Consider the following 15,382-nt stretch of genomic DNA (forward strand, 5'->3'; position numbering starts at 1 on the left):
TGGGTGATGTCTTTTCATTTGTGTGATGTTTCCTAACTGATTAGTCCTTTCATCAGAAGAGTTACAATTAAGGAATAATTCAAAATTATTCAGAGCAGACTTTTAACATTTAAAAGTTAAACTTGACTTTCTAGTTTCGCTCAATGGATCATCTAAATATTTGGACATGCTGTATTTTCTCTGTAGTCTCATTTCTGGTGGAGCCAGCAGGAGAGTCTTTGGGAGTTCTCCTGGACAGAGGCATGCTGGTGGCTTCAAGGGTCTTGACATGAGGAGCCCTGGGGTGAGTTCTGGAACTGCTTGCCGGGTGCTGGGTGAGTCAGGTTATCGCACAGAGTTTCTGTTTCCTCTTTATGAAATTGCTGGCAGGTATTATCTATGGAAAGCCTTTTTACACAGAAACTGTTAAGCCTAATGAAGGGCAACTAAAAATGACATGATTTGGGCTGTATTATTCTGTAAAAAAATAATTTTAAAACCCCCTGTCATAGGATATGGTACTTCATTGCACAAGGAGCCCTTGGACAGCTGCAGGGAAAGACTCAGATCTCAGAGCACGTTCATGTTCCATCGAAACGTGACTTACAGTTTGCCCAGGGAGGAAGGTAAGTGCAGAGAACCACGCCAGAAGGGGAAAGGAGGTGTTAACCGTTCAGGAAGGAGCCTCCTGTCTTTCTCCTGAAAGCCCTGGGCCAGTGTAATTTTGGAAGGGGGGGATCCTGGAGCTCTGCGGCAGACAGGGGAGCTCCAGGGCTGGGCAGAGCTGACAGGGGTCCCGGAGGAGAGCGGAGTGCATTCTGCAGGAGGCTGTGGGCAGGGCTGGCTGTGTGTCCCCTGACAGGTCAGGGCGGGGAGCAGGTTCCTGGCTGAGGACAGGTGAGGCACAGGCGGAGAGCTGGCAGAACACCTGCTTCTGTGCCACCAGCCTCCCCCAACGTGCACAACCTCGTCTGTCCCTGTCACTCCAGTTCAGACCTCTCTGCATTGCCAGGCCGAGACGCTGGTTTGGGCTTTGTTCTTTGCATGTGGGTGACATTTCAAAAGTCGGATGGTAGAAATGATGGGTCATCGGAACATCTGTTTCTCTATTATTTCCTGCTCTTCTTTCAATCACTATGTGAATCAGACCTGCCAGTGGAAGGAGCAATCTTTATGTTTTCGTTCCCGTTTTAATTAAACAATGGGAAAGCAGTCTTCTGAAATTGTCCAAGAATCCTTTGTGGGGGTCCATGTTTTTCCTCTTCCGTGAAACACGTCTGATATTGGAAATTATTTTTCAGGGGCGCCTGGGTGGCTCAGTCATTCAGCATCTGCCTTTGGCTCAGGTCATGATTCCAGGGTCCTGGGTTTGAGCCAGGCAGGGGGCTCCTGCTCGGCGGGAAGCCTGCTTCTTCCTCTGTCACTCCCCCTGCTTCATTCCCTCTCTTTCTGTATCTTTGTCTGTCAAATAAATTTTAAAAATCTTAAAAAAAAATAGGAAATTATTTTTTAAAGTGAAGCACAGCCTCAGGGGTGTAGCCAGGTTCAGTGCCTTTTGTGACAGGGAGAAATGGAGGAGCAGTGTAGGTTGTTTAGGAGCCTCGGGAGTGGCTCATTGTGCTCCCAATGGAACACAGGCCCCTGTTAGCCTTCTCTGGTGGCAGGGCCATGGCGGGGAGGGGGCGTTTGCTGCTCACCTGGTGGCCCATCCCGGGCTCTGAAACCTGACTGAATCACTTTTGACTTGAACTGTGAATTTATGAAGAAAACAGAATGAACCCAGAGGATGCCTGTATCTCTGCACTTGGACAAGTCCATGGAGCAAAGGAACGTATCCCCCATGAGGCATGTCAGGATCCGGCATGTCATGATCTGCTCTCCTCCGGGCTTTGCTTCATGGGAAGAGTTTCTGTCTTCATCCTGATCTGAACCGGAGCCATGTTGTCTGGTTATGGAGACCCAGACCTTTACGTGACCATGTCATTATTATTCTTGTGATTTTAAGAAAGCAATCCAGACAATGACTTTGAGATACAAATATCAAAATGAAAAATATTAGGTCAAATATGTATATATGAGGGCTGAATTTGTGGTATCTCTCATTAGTACGGGCAATGCAGGGCTGCCCGTGTGAGAATGAATGAGGCATTCTATTTGGATAGAAGTGTGCTGTGCCCACTTTTCCTTACTTCTCTGAAGGGAAAATAGAGTGGTGATTGGAGCTTGGTTTCTGACTTGAAGAAATGGGAGACAAGAGATTTGAAAGAGCAGGGTTCATGCTGACTTGGTGCTCCGTGCCCAGTGAGTGAGGGTTTGAAGCTTGGACTGGGGAGCATTGGTGTTCAGGGGTATATTGTCTGAATTTCCCACACCCAGAGTCACTCAGCTGCTCTGCCTCATCGGACCCGTTCCTGCCTTTTGAAGGGCAGCTTGAAGGTAGCTTGAAACCCGAGTATCTGAGGAATGATCTGGAAGGCACACGTGGGCGGGCCTGTGTAGACAATCCCAGGGAATTCTGTAGCTGATGATGAACACGTTTCTGAGACTGGAGTTTCTCTGAGCTTCTCTGTAAGCAGCACTGAGCTGGGGAGGAAAGCAGTCTCTGGGTCATAGGAGTCACTAGGTCAGCAGGTGTGAGCCCGGCAGGGTGGTCAGACTAGATAGATGGGAGGTTGTGAGGCCTGGCGGTGGGCCTTTGCTTGTGATGGGTGGACCAGCCTGCTCCAAGAATAGGACTCTGCTCCCTGGCCATCCCTCCTGCTGCAGATGTGATACAAAAATTGCTTCCTGTTGGCTTCTCAGGCCTTCATCTCAGCAGGGGCCTGATGGGAAGCAGCCCACAGGCAGTATTATGGACTCTTGCCCTCTGTTCCCCTTGCTTCCTTAGCTGAGGCACTGCAGGTCCTCTGCCTGGCATCTGTGAAGTCAGCCAGCAGCAGCACTTCTTCTAGAGCCACAGCCCTGAGAAATGCTCCCCTTTCCTGTGCTGTGTGCAAGAGGCCAGTTTTCATTTGGAACTGAAAGCTCAGCTCCTGCCATTAGGCTCCAAGCCACACAGCACACCAGTGTCCTTGATGCTCTAGTTCCACATGGGCCTGACGTGCAGGGCTGAGACTGAACATAGGGGGCCTGCTGCTGGTTCCTTCATGAAAACTGCAGCAAAACCTGGTTTGTGATGACGTTCCAGGAAAGAGGGACAGGTGCACCCTTCTGCCCCAGCACAGGAGGATGCTGGATGTCAATCACATCACACAGGTGGCTGGTGCAGGGAGGAGAGATTTCTGTTTCCTGGACCTCTGCCAGAGGGAGATTTGGACCCTGGGATGCTTCTCTGCTCAGCTTTCTCGGATGAGCACATCAGGCAAGGGGAGGAAGTGTGTAGTCACCTGGGATCGAGGAAGGTATCTGCCTTCAGGTTTCATGCACAAGTGGATCCTCTTATGGCTCATTTTCCTGATGGTCTTCAGGGTGCAGTAGGGGGACCCATTGTCCCGGGCATCTTGGCTGTGCAAGAGCTCTGGTCACCTTTTCTCACAGGGCTCTGCACTAGGAAACCATCCGAGTAGGCCTTTGTTTCTCCCTTGCTGAGATGGCCTGGTGACTGTGATAACTGTTCTGGAAATAGAAAGCAGGAGACAGGGCTGGAGGGAAGTGTTGCTTGCTATTCACTTAGGGGTTGGGTAGACATCACTACAAAGGTGATGCTTGAGTCAAGTTCTAAAGAAGGTGAGTGACATCTCATCAGGAGCCTTCTAAATGGAAAGGAAAGCATATTCAAAGGCCCTGGGGCAGGAGTATGCCTGGTATGTCCAGGACCAGCAAGAAGGCCCTGTGGCCACAGGAGACAGCTTAGGACATGGCCAAATGGAGGTGACAGTAGGATGACAAAAATCCATTACAGGGCCATGACCCCATGGGACTCTGTTTCACTGGGCCATCCTGGCTACACTATTGAGAACAGATGACATAGGGTTGAGGATGGGCAAGTGAGGTCAATGATGAAGTGTTCTAGGAACTTAGGCAAGAGATGGGCTTTGGTGTGGACCAGACAGGTGGCCTTGGAAGGAATGGTTAGTCCCATTCACGGTACCTATTGAAGATGGAGCTCACAGGATTTGCCAAAGGGTACGATATTGGGAACAGGAGAAAGGAGGAATTGGGGTAACTCCCAGCTCTTGTTGGTTGTCTTGAGCAAGGTGAAGGAGATTTCTGGGGGAAGGAGGTAGTCCATGTTCCACCTGCTGAGGAAATTGCCTTTCACAGTGGTTCTGCTGATGTTTGTGTCTGGGAGAACTTTGAACCTCTACCCTCTCAACAACATTCAAGCAAGTCTCCCCCACTTTTCTCAAAGTTCTTGGTAAGATACTTGGCTTACTGAAAAGATCTACGTTATTCCCCAGCTCCAGTAGCAGGAAAAAACCTAAAGAGGATTTCCCTCTTATGAAAAAGTCAAAAAGTGGGCATCGCATTCAGCATCTGTTTTGTGGGGAGCCACTACAGAGGCGGCGTGGGCACTGCTCCTTCCTGGGCACTGCTCTCCGCATCCAGCCACCAGCACTTTGAATTGGGTCTGTGAGCATCTGCTGGGCTTTATCTCCATTTATTTTGGGTTAGGATGTTGTGTGCTGAGGCCTAAGAGTCAAAGAGAAGGAATTTTTGGAGTCTGAGCACGCTCACTCATTTTTCTATAGAAATGAATGGTAATTCCCTTTTCAGTTTACACCATTTCTGCTGTGAAGGGTTTACTAGGAACCTTGTACTTTCAAATAGCCTGGGAGTCTGTACGCCATCCTGCGGGGGTAGCTTTAGTCTCCATGCTGCACAGAACATTCCATGACTTGCGGATTTTATCACTCAAACATGGCACCTTTGACCACCTTCACCCCTTTCCCCCCTTCCCTGAATCTGATGACCACCAATCTGTTGTCAGTATGTATGCGTTCAGTACTTCTTTGATTCCATGTGGAAAGTCCATGAAGGGCCTCGGGTGTTGGTCTTTCTCTATCTGAGTTACTTAGCATAATGCTCCCAAGGTCAATGTTTCCATGTCTGGTTATTGTGAATAATGCTGCAGTGATCATGGGCAGAATCTCTCTTTTTGAGTGAGTGTTTTTGTGTTCTCCAGAGAAATACTCAGTAGAGCAATTACCAGGTCATGTGGTAGTTGTATTAATTTGAATTAATTAATGGATACTGCACCTGTATCCATTCCCACCAACAGTGCACAGGGTCCCCTTGTCTACACCCTCTTGACCACACCTGGTGTCTGTCTCTGGGATGATTGTTGTTCTAACAGTTGTGAGGTGACAGCTGATTGCGGTTTTGACTCATGTTTCCCTGATGACAATTAGCAATGTTGAACAACTTTTCCCGTGTCTGTTGGCCACCTGTGTGCCGTTTTTGGAAAGTATCTATTCACATTTCTCCCCAGTTTTTATTCAGTTTTTGTTTAGATTTGAAGGAGTGTTTTGTGTATTTTGGATATTAGCCTCTTCTCACACGTAAGATTTGCAGATACTTTTTCTCAGTGGGTAGGTTGCCTTTTAAGGGTTTGATAGTTTCTTTTGTCATGCAGAAATTTCAGTTTTATGTCCTTACACTTGTTTATTTTTACTTTTGGCTTTTGGTGTCTGATGTAAAAACTCTTCACTAAAACCAATATGGAGAAACTTACTACTTGTGTTTTCTTCTTGGAGGTTTACGGATTCAACTCTTATGTTCAGGTCATTCATCCATTCATAATTTTTGTGTGTGGCTTAAGACAGTGATCCAGTCACATTCTTCTGCATTTAGTGTCCACTTTTCCCTGTACCATTTACTGAAGACACACTCCTTTCCCCACTGTATATTTTCTGCTGCTATGTCATAAGTTAAGACCATACATGTGTGGATTAGTTTCTGAGATTTCTTTCCTGGTCTGTCTTTCTTTTCTTTTCTTTCTTTCTCTCTCTCTCTCTCTCCCTTTCCTGGTTTCTTTCTTCCTTTCTATCTTTCTTTACCTTTCTTTTCTTCTTTCATCTCACAGTTTATTTGTAGGGAAATTATTTTTCCTGTCAGAATATATGCAGTGTGGACTTCATTGGTGACATCTTCACACTCTTTCTTAGGACTTTTCTCTGATGTCTGTGTTTTTGTAACTGACTAGCTGGCTCTATAGCTTTCAACAGGTTGAACATTGGAGCAGAACTACTTAAGTAGTATTCTATTCTTCCATCAGACACCAGATTGTGTCTGGTTGTCTCCTTTTGTGATGTTCTCAGTTGTGATGATGGATATCTATATTTCCTTTTCTGTGGTAGGTTTAGTAAAGTGAATTTAATGTCTCTTAAAAATGTGATTCTAAATCATCCTTATTCTATAATATATTTATAGAAAACAGTGTGTTTAAGGAAATGCATTTATTGGAAGCAACGGTTGGCACAGGACATAAATGTTACTAATTCCCATTCAGAGTTAATAATTCTATCACAGTTAAAATTAATTATTTTTATTAAAATATAATGTATTATTTGTCCCTGGGGTACAGGTCTGTGAATCGTCAGGCTTACACAGTTCACAGCACTCACCATAGCACATACCCTCCCCAACCACCCTCTCCATATAAATATACTTTGAATATACTAATGAATAAACTTTGCCAAAAGTACTATGATTATCAGCTTCTGAGCTTTCTGTTGTGTTCCATTGACCTGTGTGTCTGTTTTTATGCCAATCCCATACTGTTTTGATGACAACAGCTTTGTAATGTAGCTCGAAATTGGAGTGTGGTGACTCTAGGTCGCTCAATCGCTTGTTTGTCTTCTTTCTTTCTTCCTTTCTCCCTTTCTTTCTTCAGTAAGATTATTTATTTATTTGTTTTTACTTAGTTTACTTATTCATTATTAATATTTTTCTTTCATTTCTTTTTTATTATGATCATATAATGTGACATTTGTTTCAGGGGTACAGGTTTGAAGTCCTTCAGTTTTACACAACACACAGTGTTCACCACAGCACATACCTTCCCCAGTGCCCATCCCCCAGCCACCCCATTCCCCCAACCCACCTCCCCTTCAGAAACCCTCAGTTTGCTTCCTGAGATTAAGTGTCTCTTATGCTTTGCCTCCCTCTCTGGTTTCATCTTGCGTCCTTTTCTCCTCTGTTCCCCCTATGATCCTCTGCCTTGTTTCCTAAATTCCACATATCAGAGGGATCATATGATAATTGTCCTCCTATGATTGACTTATTTTGCTTAGCATAATTACCCTCTACTTTCATCGATGTCATGGCAAATGGCAAGATTTCATGTTTTTTTTTTTTTTAAGATTTTATTTATTTATTTGACAGAAAGAGTGATCACAAGCAGGCAGAGAGGCAGGCAGAGGGAGAGGGGGACGAGCAGAGAGCCCGATGTGGGGCTCAATCCCAGGATCATGAGATCATGACCTGAGCCAAAGGCAGAGGCTTAACCCACTGAGCCACCCAGGTGCTCCAAGATTTCTTTTTTTGATGGTCGCATATCATTCAGTGCTATACCATCCATCTGTCGATGGATGTCTGGGTTCTTTGCATACTTTGGCTTTTGTGGCATTGCTCTATAGATACTAGGGTGCAGGTGCCCCTTCAGAGCACTACATTTGTATCTTTGGGGTAAATACCCAGGAGTGCATTTGAAGGGTTGTAAGGTTGCTCTATTTTCAACTTCTTGAGGAACCTCCACACTATCTTCCAGGGTGGCTTCACCAGCTTGCATTCCCACCAATACTGTAAAAGGGTTCCTGTTTCTCCACATCGTCACCAACATCTGTCATTTCCTGACTTGTTCATTTTAGGCATTCTGACTGGGGTAAGGTGTATCTCATTATGGATTTGATTTGTATTTCTCTAATGTCATGGGATATTGAACACTTTTTTATGTGTCTGCTGGCCATTTGGATGTCTTTTTGGAGAAATATCTGTTCATGTCTTTGGCCTATGTCTTGATTGGATTATTTGTTCTGTGGTTGTTGAGTTTGGTAAGTTCTTTCTAGATTTTGGATACTAGCCCTTTATCTGATATGTCATTTGAAAATATCTTCTGTCGTTCTGTTTATTGTCTTTTGGTTTTGTTGACTGTTTCCTTTGCTGTGCAAAAGCTTTCAATCTTGATGAAATCCCAACAGTTCATTTTTGCTTTGGTTTCCCTCGCCTTTGAAGATGTGTCTAGCAAGAAGTTGCTCTGGCTGAGGTCAAAGAGGTTGCTGCCTGTGTTCTCCTCAAGGATTTGGGTGAATTCCTGTCTCACCTTGAGATCTTTAATCTATTTTGTGTCTATTTTTTGTGTATGGTATAAGGAAATGGCCCAGTTTAATTCTTTTGCACGGGACTGCTCCATGTTCCCAGCACCATTTATTGAAGACACTTTTTCCCCCCACTGGAGAGTCTATCTTGCTTTGAGGAAGATTAGTTGACCCTAGAGTTGAGGGTCCATTTCTGGTTTCTCTATTCTGTTCCATTGATCTATGTGTCTGTTTTTGTGCCAGTACCATACTGTCTTGAGGATTGAAGCTGTATAATAGATCTTGAAGTCTGGAATTGTGATACCGCCAGCTTTGGTTTTCAACATCTGTTTGGCTATTCTATGTCTTTTCTGCTTCCATAGAATATTGGGGATTATTTATTCAAGTTCTGTGAAAAATGTGGATGGTACTTTGATAGGGATTGCATTGAATCTGTGGATTGTTCTAGGGGGCATAGACATTTTCACAATATTTCTTCTTCCAATCCATGAGCATGGAACATTCCCCCCCCCCCTTTTTTTTGGTCTTTCTCCATTTCTTTCATGACTATTCTATAGTTTTTTTGAGTACAGATCCTTTCCCTCTTTGGTTTGATGGGTTCCTAAGTATCTTGTGGTTTGGGGTGCAATTATACATGGGAAGGACTCCTTAATTTCTCTTTCTTCTGTTATATTGTTGCTGTGGGCAAATGCCAGTGATTTCAGGGCATTGATTTTATATCTTGTCACTTTATAGAATTTCTGGATGAGTTCTAGCAATTTTGGGGTGGAGTCTTTTGGGTTTTCCACAGAAAGTGTCCTATTGTCTGCAGATGGTGATAGTTTGACTTCTTTGCCAGTTTGGATGCCTTTTATTTCTTTGTTGTTGTCTGATGGCTGAGGCTAGAAATTCTAGTACTATGTTGAACAATAGTGATGAGAAAATGGGCATTCCTGTTGTGTTCCTGACCTGAAGGGAAAAGCTCTCAGTTTTTCCCCATTGGGAATGATATTCTTTGTGGGGTTCTCATAGATGGCCTTTATGTTGTGGAGGTATGTACCCTCTATCCCTCCCTGATGAAGAGTTTTGAACAAGAAAGGATGTTATAATTTGTCAAATGCTTTTTCTGCATCTATTGGGAGGATGCTATGGTTCTTGATCTTTCTTCTATTAAGACAGTGTATTACATTGATTGATTTCCGGTTGTCGAACCACCCTTACAGCCCAAGAAAAATTCGATATGGTCATGGTGAATCATCCTTTTAATGTACTGTTGGATCCTATTGGCTAGTATCCTGGTGAAAATTTTTGCATCCATATTTATGAGGGATGGTGGTCAGTAATTCTCCTTTTCGGTGGGGTCTTTGTCTGGTTTTGGGATCAAGGTAATGCTGGCCTCATCAAAAGGGTTTGGAAGTTATCCTTCCAGTTCTATTTTTTGGAAAAGCTTCAAAAGAAGAGGTATTAAATCTTCTTTAAATGTTTGGTACAATTCCCCTGGGCTCTTGTTTCCTGGGGGATTTTTTTTTTTTAAAGATTTTATTTATTTATTTGACAGAGAGAAATCACAAGTACACTGAGAGGCAGGCAGAGAGAGAGAGAGAAGGAAGCAGGCTCCCTGCTGAGCAGAGAGCCCGATGCGGGACTCGATCCCAGGACCCTGAGATCATGACCTGAGCCTAAGGCAGCGGCTTAACCCACTGAGCCACCCAGGCGCCCTCCTGGGGGATTTTTGATGATTGCTTCAATTTCCTTGCTGATTATGGGTCTCTTCAGGTTTCCTTTTCTTCCCGGTTCAGTTTTAGTCATTTCTGGGTTTCTGGGGATGCATCCACTTCTTCAAGACTGCCTGATTTGTTGACATAGACTTGCCATCCTATGTTCTTATGTTTGTTTGTATTTCTTTGGTGTTGGGTGTGATTTCTCTTCATTCATTTGATATTTTATTGATTTGGGTCCTTTCTCTTTTCTTTTGGAGAAGTCTGGCCAAGGGTGTATCAATCTTATTAATTCTTTCAAAGAACCAGCTTCTAGTTTTGTTGATCTGTTCTACAATTCTCTTGGTTCCTACTTCATTGATTTCTGCTCTAATCTTTATTATTTCTCTTCTCCTTCTAGGTTTAGCTTTCTATGCTGTTCTTTCTACAGTTCCTTTGGGTGTAGGTTGTTGTGTATTTGTCTTTTGTTGCTTCTTGAGAAAGACTTGTAATGCTATATACTCCCCTCTTATGTCTGCCTTTCCTGCATCCCAGATATCGAACAGTTGTGTTTTCTCATTTGTTTCTGTGATTTTTAAAAATTCTTCTTGAATTGACTGGCGGACCCATTCATTCTTTAGTAGGATGCTCTTTAACCTCCATATATTTGAGTTCCTTCCAACTTTCCTCTGAGACTGAGTTCCATTTTCAAAGCATTGTAGTCTGAAAATATGCAGGGAATGATCCCTATCTCTTGGTACTGTTTGAGATCTGATTTGTGACCCAGTATGTGATCTATTCTGGAGAACATTCCATGTGCACTATAGAAGAATGTGTATTCTGTTGCTTTGGGATGGAATGTTTTACATACATCTGCGAAGTCCATCTGGTCCCTTATGTCATTCAAAACCTTTATTTCCTTGTTGATCCTTTGCTTAGATAATCTGTCCATTTCAGTGAAATGTGTGTTAAAGTCCCTACTATTGTTGTATTATTGTCCACATGTTTCTTTGATTCTGTTATTCATTGAGGTTTGGTGATGGTAAATATCTTTTCATGGAACCATTGGCCATCAGTATTTCTTCCTTGGAGAAGTGTCTGTTCATGTCTTCTATTTTTTAACTGGATTGTTTGTTTTTTTTGGGTGTTGAATTGTATCCATTCTATACATTTTGGACACTATTCCTTTATTGCATAGAATATTTGCCAATATCTTCTCCCTTTCAGTAACTTGTCATCTTATTATAATTACTTCTTCATAGTTCTTCTGCTGAGCAGAAACTTTTTATTTTGATATGTCCCAGTAGTTTATTTTTGCTTTTATTTCCTTTGCCTCAGGAGACAGTCTAGAAAAATGTTGCTTTGGTCCATGTCAAGAAGTTACTGTCTATGCCTTCTTATAAGATTTTTATGGTTTCAGATCTTCCACTGAGATCCTGAAACTTTTCAGTTTATTTGTCTGTATGGTGTAAGGAAGCAGAGTAATTTCATTCTTTTGTGCATAGCTGTCCAGTTTTCCCAACACCGTTTGATGTAGAGACTGTCCTTTTTCTTTTCGATCTTGCCTACTTTGTGGAAGATTAATTGGCCACAATATTGTGGCTTTATATTTGTGCTTCTATCCTGGTCCTTTTGTCGCTGTGTGTATTTTTGTGCCAGTACCATACTGTTAGGATAACTACAGCTTTGTAGTATAACTTGAAATCTGGAATTGTGACTCCTCCAGCTTTGTTTTTCTTTCTCAAGATTGCATTGGCTGTTCAGTATCTTTGGTGGTTCCATTCAAATTTTTAGGAGTGTTTCCTTAAGTCCTTTTTGTTTAACTTAAATTCAGCATATAATAACATGTCGCCAACATATAGCACATCATTAGTTTCAGATGTAGTGTTCAATAATAGATCCGGTGTGTATAACACCCAGTGCTCGTTGCACCATGTGCCCTCCTTAATGCCCATCACCCAGTTACCCCATCCCCCATCCACCTCGCCTCCAGCAACCCTCAGTTTGTTTCTCTAAGAGGAGTCTCTTATGGTTTTTTTTCCCTCTCTAGTGACTTCCCATTCAGTTTTCCCTTCCTTCCCCTCTGATCCTGTGTGGTGTTTCTTCTATTTTACATGTACCGATTGTCTTTCTCTGATAGACTAATTTCGCTCAGGATAATACCCTCCAGTTCCATCCAGGTGGATGTGATGCTAAGTCTTTATCCTCTCAGATGGCTGAATAATATTCCATTGTAGATATGAGCCACATCTTCTTTATCCATTCATCTCTCTGTGGAATCTGGGCTCTTTTCTTAGTTTCACTGGAGTGGATATCGCTGCTTTGAACATTGCGGGAGAGGTGTGACTACTTTTCACTCAATCTGTATCTTTGCGGTAAATACCTAGTAGTGCAATTGCTGGGTCATAGGGCAGCTGTATTTTTAAGTTATTGAAGAAACTTGATGACATTTGGCAGAGTTGCTGTCTGAGCTTGCATTCCCACCAGCAGTGTAAGAGTGTTCCCCATTTGCCACATCGTCGCCAACATTTGTTATTGCCTGCCTTGATAATTTTAACCACGCCAACTGTTTTAAGGTGGTATCTCATTGTGGTTTTGATTTGTATTTCCATGATGGCTTTTGATGTGGAGCACTTTTTTGTGTGTCTCTTGGGTGCTTGTATGTCCTTTTGGTAGAAAGTTGTGTTCATGTTTACACCTATGCCTTAAGCTGGATAGAATTAGTCCCAGAAGCATGGAAGATGTGATCTGCTTAGTTGTGGAGACCTTCAAGGACATTTGAATTAAGCACAATTGATTCAAGGACAATTAATTCAAGGACATTTGAATTAAGGGTAGAGTTAAGGACAGTATCAGGCTCAGGCTTTGCATTCAGTATAGTATGAAAGTATAAATAAATAATTGGTTCTTCTCTGTAAAATACTCTAAGAAATGGTTCAAGATTTCATTCAGATTTCTCCTGTTCTAAATCCATTCTAGGGTCCCAAAAGGTATGATTGATAACTTTGTTGTAGGAACACCTGCTTTGGCCAGATTCTCTGGGGGAATTCAAGGCAGTCGTCTGTACGTGGTCCTTTAAAAAAGCCAACCTAGGTTTAGGGTTGTGGCCTAGGATCATGGCAAATTCAGTCTGCCAACTGTATGGCAAGACTCCCAGAGCGCTGTGTTGAGGGCTTAGGTCAGGGGGAGTGTCAGGCTCCAGGCTGGTATGGAGTAGCCTCAGGTGTGCATGCTGATTCCTCATGCTCTGAATCACTTCCAGAGTTCCAAACTACATGGTTTCCTTCTGGGTGGCACGCAGAGTCTTCTGAATTGCTCAGGTGTCCACAGTACCTGGCGCTTTGGCAGAGGTCTCTGGGGATGCACCCCTCCAAGCCCAACCTAGGGTCAAGGTTGGGGTCACATTTAGGGTCAGGTTTTATGGTCACATGTTAGGATCAGGGGTTAGGGGTAGGGGTAGGTTTAGGAGTTTGCTAGGGTAAATTTACTTGCCTTTTAATACAAGATGTCCATGTTTAAATAAGACATTTTAGAGTATTTTACAGTGAGTAAAGGTTAGCATGTAACCCAGATAGTTAGGGAGAAGAACTAAATGTTCGAAAGCAACTCTTAAGACAATATTTCTTGCCATTTATATGGCAAGATAATTGAATATAGATAATTGAAAATAGAGTTGCTTGTCACTTTTTTCACATATGGGTTCACTGGCCCTGTCTTTCTAGTCTTGGCTGAAAAACATCTTCTTAATAGGCTTCCTTAATGGTTCTCTCTGAATAGCATGGCTCTCTTAGCCCTTAGCCTGCATTCCTTCCTATCGTTAATCTATTCATTATATCCCACGCTAGGACTAAACCTGTACATTTGCACTGAGTAGATACTCCAGAGTATATTTATTAATTGAAAAAGTGTGATTTTCTTTTTAATCAAAAATATCCATGTTTTATTAGTGAATTTTTACTGTTTCAGAATATATTTGGAGAAATCTGTTGCTCCATGAATACACATCTGTCAAGGCTGTGGCATCCTTATGCTCTGTGTCATGCTTCCCTGAGCTAGCTGGGGCACTCATGGCCCATGCATGAAGCTCAGCTTCAAACCTTAGGGGTGAGTTCTGTGAAGGGCCTGGGGAGGCATCTGGGGGACTTGTGCTGCTGGACACCACCGTGTCATCTGGGGCCAGATGGGATGTGAGCACCCCCTATTTCACTAGCTTTTCCCATCTTCGTCTACCCTGTGTCATCATGTGGGTTTCTACCCACCATATCTTTGCAACAGACTCTGAGATGGCCTATGGCTTGGGACTCCATTGACACCACAGAGTCCTGTTATAACCAGTTCAGAGGGTTTTGTGGCACTGACGTGACATTTGTTTGCAGAATATGCTCCACGAAGAGTCCCATGAGATTCTGGGAGTCCAGGAAAGATAAATGGGTGACTGTGGCTCTAGCTAAAGCCACTATGGGGATCATGCTGGAGGCCACCAACATCGCAGGCTGGCTCTTTTGCTGATTTGCAATATGACTTGGGAGAGTCACTTCCTTGGAGTTTCAGGCTCATCATTTCTAAAACAAGGAAATGTTTTTAGATTAACTGACTCATTCAAGACTATGGAATGAACTCCTTGGAAGTTCTTGGCAGTCTCCAAGATGGATTCTATCTCAGGAGTTCTGACTCCCAACCTCCCTGCTCCCACTGACTTCCCCATTGGACATAATAGCTGTTCCATGGAAATTTTGCAGGGCAGCATTGGACTGGCAGGTAGTTCAGGGTGCGCCCCCCAGGCCGTCTGATGTGGCTGAGGGGTCATGAGCAATTCTGAACCCAAACCAAAGTTTTGGCTGTGCTGTCTTACTTGCACGAAATCGCAGTGCCTGGATCACGGCTTCACTGCAACAGCTGAGCTGGCTTAACGAGGACTTTGCCCAGGACACTAGTCCCATGACACTGTGAGGGCACTCGGAGTCCACAGTTAAGTCATGCAATGCGACAAGTACATTGGGGTAGATGATGCAGAGTATAGTTTCACAGCAAACATGAAAAAAAATTTCAGTGACAGAATAGTATGTAGTTAAATGTACCATATGGTATTGCAGTGACGGGAAAAGTGAACGAAGAGGACTGAAAGGGGGGTGGGAGTTCCAAGAAGCAGGTTGAGGTGGTCAGCGGGGAGGGGCTGTCTCGTGGAGGAAGGGACCAGGAGGCTAGTCATGGGTTCCAGCAGTGGAGCTTCAGGGTGTGTGCTCTGCCTGACCCACGACTCCTAAGGCCACTGGGGGGCATTCTAGCTCCAGAGGATCTACAGACTGCATATTGGCCTGAGCAGAGCCTCAGTGTTATGTCTTCTTGGTTCTTGGGTGTGGCTCTTTCTGTGCTTCTTTGAAGCTGTTGGTGCTTTTATGTTCCTCTGAGCTGCACTATTTTGTGTGGGTTCAGTACTGTTAGTTGACATGAGTTCTTCCTGAAACCAAG

Source organism: Mustela nivalis (assembly GCF_964662115.1).
Source record: "Mustela nivalis genome assembly, contig: HAP1_SCAFFOLD_2222, whole genome shotgun sequence".
Lineage (NCBI taxonomy): Eukaryota > Metazoa > Chordata > Mammalia > Carnivora > Mustelidae > Mustela > Mustela nivalis.